The sequence below is a fragment of the Pongo pygmaeus genome, chromosome 16 (genome assembly GCF_028885625.2).
Source record: "Pongo pygmaeus isolate AG05252 chromosome 16, NHGRI_mPonPyg2-v2.0_pri, whole genome shotgun sequence".
NCBI lineage: Eukaryota > Metazoa > Chordata > Mammalia > Primates > Hominidae > Pongo > Pongo pygmaeus.
The window spans coordinates 50,900,504-50,906,164 of record NC_072389.2 but is presented as its reverse complement, the minus strand read 5'-3'; the positions used below and the strand labels follow the sequence as shown (position 1 = coordinate 50,906,164).

Genomic DNA, 5,661 nt, shown 5'->3' with positions numbered 1-5,661 from the left:
TCCAAATAAAAAGTGGAGAGAAAAAAGAAAGCAAGAAATGGTCATCCTGCTGCCTGCTGCTGGGTTCTCAAGGAGCCAATGGACAGGAAGAATTAGGCATTTTTGGGCCCTCATCAGTGACTTCCTCTGTGCCTCAACCTCTGTTAACAGTAACAATCACTTGCATAAAAACAGCTAATCCTTTTATAGTGCTCTTGTGCAATTGAGGCACTGTTTTATATACCTTATGTATATTAACTCATTTAATAATGGTTCACACACGGTGATCCTAGCTGATATGTTGATCCCAGTTCTAATGAGAAAAGAGTATAAACAAGTAAGTCAGTAACTGTGATCCTCACCTCAGCCTGTGACGAAGGGAGGTCACCTTGGGCAAGTGATGGCACCAGGACTCACAACCAGCTCTTCCTCTTCCATGTTTCATCCTCTTTCCACCCCTTGGTGGTTCTCGACCCTAGAAGAGTACCTGTCATGCCTTAAGAGCCTTTAAAAATACAGATTCCCGCTCTGAGACATCTAGTATCCCACTGCACACACACTACCAGGCCTGAACTCCTGCTTCCTCCGGCCTCCTGTTCTCTATGGAAATACCTGCATTCAGAGTCCCTGGATGTCTCTGGGGGCTCTATCTAAGGGACATCTACCACAAGCTGATTCCAGCTGAGGGGTCAAAGGCCCACTGGCCATTGCATCCTCCTTTAGGCTTCCAGGCCATGTGGTGCATGGTGGGTCCAGAGGACCCTGTGCTAGGTGCCAATATCACACTTTCTCCACTGTGAAATGGGCCTCTCATCTCAAAAGCTGTTACATGAAACCCCGTGTGAGTAATCAGGTACTCTGTGAACCCTCGGATGATACCAGCAAAGGTATAGGAAGGGCAAACTGATGGTATCTGATGGAATCAACTCCAAAAAAGAATCAATCACTGTCCCCTGCAGGGTGAGAAAGGCCTGATGGAATCAACTTTCCAGCAAATGTCTAGCTAGACTCTCCAAGAAGTGGGACCATACCAAGGGGTTGTCTTCATTCTCTGCCATCAACAGGTTGGGTATTCAGCAGTGGCAGTAACTGGACCAGCTTTGGTCAGAGGGGGCCCTTGCTGTTGGCCCTCTACAGAGCCTCTATCCCCACTACCATAGCTCTTCCAACCATGGGCCCGTGGTGTGAGCATCAGACGTGTTTGAGCCAGAGCAACTCCATCTTGAATAGGCACTGGGTAAAATAAGGCTGAGACCTACTGGGCTGCATTCCCAGGAGGTTAGGCATTCTGAGTCACAGGATGAGATAGGAGGTCCACACAAGGTACAGGTCATAAAGACCTTGCTGATACAACAGGTTGCAGTAGAGAAGCTTGTCAAAACCCACTAAAAACAAGATGGCAACAAAAGTGACCTCACTGCTCATTATTCACTAATTATAATGCATTAGCATGCTAAAAGACACTCCCACCAGCGCCATGACAGTTTACAGATGCCATGGCAACGTCAGGAAGTTACCCCATATGGTCTAAAAAGGGGAGGAATCCTCATTTCTGGGAATTGCCCACCCCTTTCTTGGAAAACTCATGAATAATCTACCCCTAGTTTAGCATATAATCGAGAAAGAACCATAAAAATAGCCAACCAGCTGCCCTCAGGCTGCTCTGCCTACGGAGTAGCCATTCTTTATTCCTTTACTTTCCTAATAAACTTGCTTTCACTTTATGGATTAGCCTCGAATTATTTCTTGTACGAGATCCAAGAACCCTGTCTTGGGATCTAGATCAGGACCTCTTTCCGATAACATGAGCACTGTCACCGGAAGGGCAGAGGCTGGCAGGCGTCTACCAGACGAGTCATCTTGTCCACCTGGTTGTTGAGCGACTCCTCTGCTGTGCTCCCCCTCAGCCGGGTATTGATGGCCAGCAGGGAGATCTGAGTGCTCTCTGCCCACTCCTGTAGGTTCATCCACACCTCACCCTGACTCTTGCTCTCAGATCTTCCACTCCTGCTCTTTCCAGACTTGCAACCAAATCAGTCACCACTCCCCAGGAGTCCATGTAAGCGACCTCGGGCCCCTTCTCCCTCCATACAAGATGGACAAACAAGGGTACTGCTCACAGCTCTGCTCATTAGGAAGACTCCCTCCCCACTGTCCTTTAAAGCCACTCTGGAGTGGGCAGCAGTCCATTTTCCACTCCTACCAGCAGACCCAAGCTTTTCTGCAAGCATCACAGGGAACCCCTCTGGCCCCGTGCAGCCATGATGCGAGCTGGGGAAGGCATCAGTGCAGCAGAGGCAGATGCCCCAGGGATGGGGGCCAACTGTTCACGTAACACAGTTGCCAGGCTTCAGCCCAAACACCTCTAGACAGAATCTCCAGGTGAAGGTCTAGAAAGCCCTATTTTGAAAAAGCTGATTGGGATGTGCCACCAGGTTTGGTTACCAAAATCGTGCAGTTACCCAGCATCAAGGCCCAGTAAGGATACACAGAAAGGCTTCAATGCATAACGTAGACAGAGTCTGTGCCCTGGCAGGAAGAATCAATGGATACAAAATGCTTCAATGAAGATTTGAAAACTATCACTTTTAAATCAACTGACAATTCAAAACTAGATCGTTTACTTACAGATGGGGCAGTCAGAAACAGCCTGTACTACTCCTCTATAAAGAATAAGTAGAATTTTGGCCAGGGGCAGTGGCTCACACCTGCAATCTCAGCACTTTGGAAAGCCAAGGCGGGGCGGATCACTTGAGGCCAGGAGTTCAAGACCAGCCTGGTCAACAAAGTGAAACCCCGTCTCCACTAAAAATAAAAAAAATTAGGCCGGGCGCGGTGGCTCACGCCTGTAATCTCAGCGCTTTGGGAGGCCAAGGGCGGGGGTGGGGGGGTGGGGTGAATCACAAGGTCAGGAGTTAGAGACCAGCCTGGCCAATATGGTGAAACCCCATCTCTACTAAAAATACAAAAAATATTACCCGGGCATGGTGGCACGCACCTGTAGTCCCAGCTACTCAGGAGGCTGAGGCAGAAGAATCACTTGAACCCGGGAGGCAGAGGTTGTAGTGAGCCCAGATTGCACCACTGTACTCCAGGCTGGGCGACAGAGTGAGATTCTGTCTAAAAAAGAAAAAGAAAAGAAAAGAAAAGAAAAAATTAGCCCCGCGTGGTGGTGGGCACCTGTAATCCCAGCTACTCAGGAGGCTGAGGCAGGAGAATCACTTGAACCTGGGAGACGCAGGTTGCAGTGAGCCAAGATCGCACCCCAGCACTCCAGCCTGGGCAACAGAGCAAGATTCAGTCTCAAAAATAAATAAATAAATAAATAAATAAATAAAAGAGGTAGAACTTAGTTAAACATGCAGAGAGACTGCAGAAATTAACACCAGTGACAGGAAAAGCATGAGCAAATACACAGAGGTGAATGAGGCTTCAACCCTAGGTGTAATCAGGGAAAGGCAGAACCCAGGAGTAAGCTGGAGGAAGCTCCAGCGAAGCTTGCAAAATGCATGTGTTCATACACACCCCATGTGGCTTCCCAGCCACAACTCACCACAGCCGCTCATAGCTTTACAGTTTCATCCCATGTGTATTGATGACCAACATCTAGATTTTACAAGACTCCCACATTCAAAAATATTGCTTCCCGTTAGACCAGATGTAGCATAATTTTCCGTTCCAGAAATGTTCTCTTCCTACCTATAGCCCATATTCCCAAGGCTGCCCATCCCCTGAAATAGATAAATAAACAGAAAACAAGGAGGAAGAGAGAGACAAAAAACAAGTAAGGAAAGGGAGAGAGAAACTGAGAGGAGAAATACAGACTGAGAGGAGAGAGAGACACTGGGGAGGAGGAGGAAGACAGAGAAACAAGATGTTTATGTGGGGTTTTTACATTTGTGGAAGGCGCCCCTGAGGAAAAGCGGGAACCACAGGACAACACAGAATAGAAAGGGGAAGAGCGCCCTCTTGTGGCTCTGACCTGACCTTGTCGCTTCCTAGCCACGTGACCTGGGCAAGCTACTGCTCCTTAAGCTTCAGTCCCCCGTAAAACACGGGTAAAATGCGCTCCCTTAAGGTGGTCGTGAGGATTAAATGAGAAATTGGATCCAAAATGCCTAACCCGATGTCCGCCTCAAAGAGCTCGATCAATTGTAGTTATTAATGTTATTTTTATTACGATTGCGATTATGGCAATGGGTGAGCAAACTCACCTCAGCAGGAAATGGTATTGCCCTCCTCCCAGAACCCGTAGAATTTAACCAAAAAGACCATATTTAACTTCGAGTTACTTTTGTTTCCTACTCTTACCCTTGTGTACATTAAATCTCACCTACCGAAAACATAAGCCCCACGTCTCATGTTACAGCTTGTCTCGCAATCGTCATGTCTCACACTAGAAATTAGAAATCAATGTTAATCAGCTTTGCTCACAAATGCTTTATAATTAAATATGGGGCTGAAGTAAAAGAATAACATCTTCCTTTCCGTACATTCGTATAGTGGCAAGCACTTACCTTATGTTATCTCACTTGCGCACTCCTTTGTTTAAGAGATGTTTATTGAGCACCTCAGCCGGAAAAGCAAAGCCCCTGCTCTCCGAGGCTCGGCGTGGGGGAGACCGAGAGCCGTCGGGGGACTGGGTGCCGTAGCGGAGGGCGGGGAGGGACCGGGTGCCCTGAGGGGACTGGGTGCCGTGGTGGAGCGGGGGGACTGGGTACAGTTGGTGGGGCGGGGGCGGTGCTGGGTGCGAGGGACTGGGTGCTGTTGGGGCGGAGGTGGGGGCGGGGAACTGGATGCCGAGGAGAGAGAACTGGGTGCCATAGAGGGCCGGGGTACTGGATGCCGTGGAGGGGCCGGGTGCAGTGAAGAGGGGGCTCAGTGCAGTGGGGAGACCCAGTGCAGTGGAGGGGACCAAGCGCGAGGCTGCAGCACAGCAGCGTGAGCTGGACTTTAAGGACTGTTGTTCCTTGAGAGCGCAGAAGAAGAAATCTTTCAGGTCTGTAGTTAGCTCTGGGAAGGAGTCCGGAAGGATGAATAGGAGTTCGCCGAGCGGAAGGGGTGGAGCACCCCAGCTGAGGGAAAGCGCCTGGAAAGAGAGCGCGCGGCGCCTCTGGAAGCTGTGATCCTCGTGCGTTGTGGGCTGGTGGGAAGGTAGCTGGAGAGACGAGCAGGGGCTCCTGGAACCGGGGGTTCGGGCCCCTTTACTCAGCGCTGACAGCGCGCAGGTAGTAAACATTCACAGCGTGGCGTTACTTCTAACTGGTCAAGCCAAGCGTTTCTAGGCATGGCCTTTAAAAGGCCAGGAAGGACCGGGACCCCTCAGGTTTCGCGGCACGCGGGGGGCGTCCGCAGCCCGGGCTCCAGGAACGAGCCAAGCGCGTTCGCGCGCCCTCTCCGCGTGCCATTACTTGCACGGTTCTGTCACAGAACCCACTGACAAGCCCTGCGACGTTGAAAGGGCTGTCGTAAGCATGGTGTCCTCTGGCAAAAACAAACAAACAAACAAAAACCCACCTATCCTCCCTGGAAGAGCAGCAGTTCCCTTTCCTGGCCAGCAGGATGCCGTGCCAGTGTCCTAGGGGACCCTCTCTGTGAACTCGGGCTCCCTTAGACTGGAAGCTCCTCCAAGGCTGGAGCCCGTCTTACTCACCTGAGGAACCTCAGCAGCCGGCCAGGCCC

At 50.4% G+C, this 5,661-nt stretch overlaps 1 long non-coding RNA gene across 1 annotated transcript; it reads right to left on the bottom strand.

The window, feature by feature from the left end:
* Positions 1–341: 341 nt before the first annotated feature.
* On the bottom strand, positions 342–5,006 carry LOC129014491 (uncharacterized). Its single transcript, XR_010123950.1, has 3 exons — positions 4,497–5,006; positions 2,978–3,099; positions 342–454 (listed from the first exon to the last, which is right to left on the bottom strand). It is a non-coding gene; the product is annotated as an uncharacterized LOC129014491 (long non-coding RNA).
* Between the last annotated feature and the right edge of the window lie 655 nt (positions 5,007–5,661).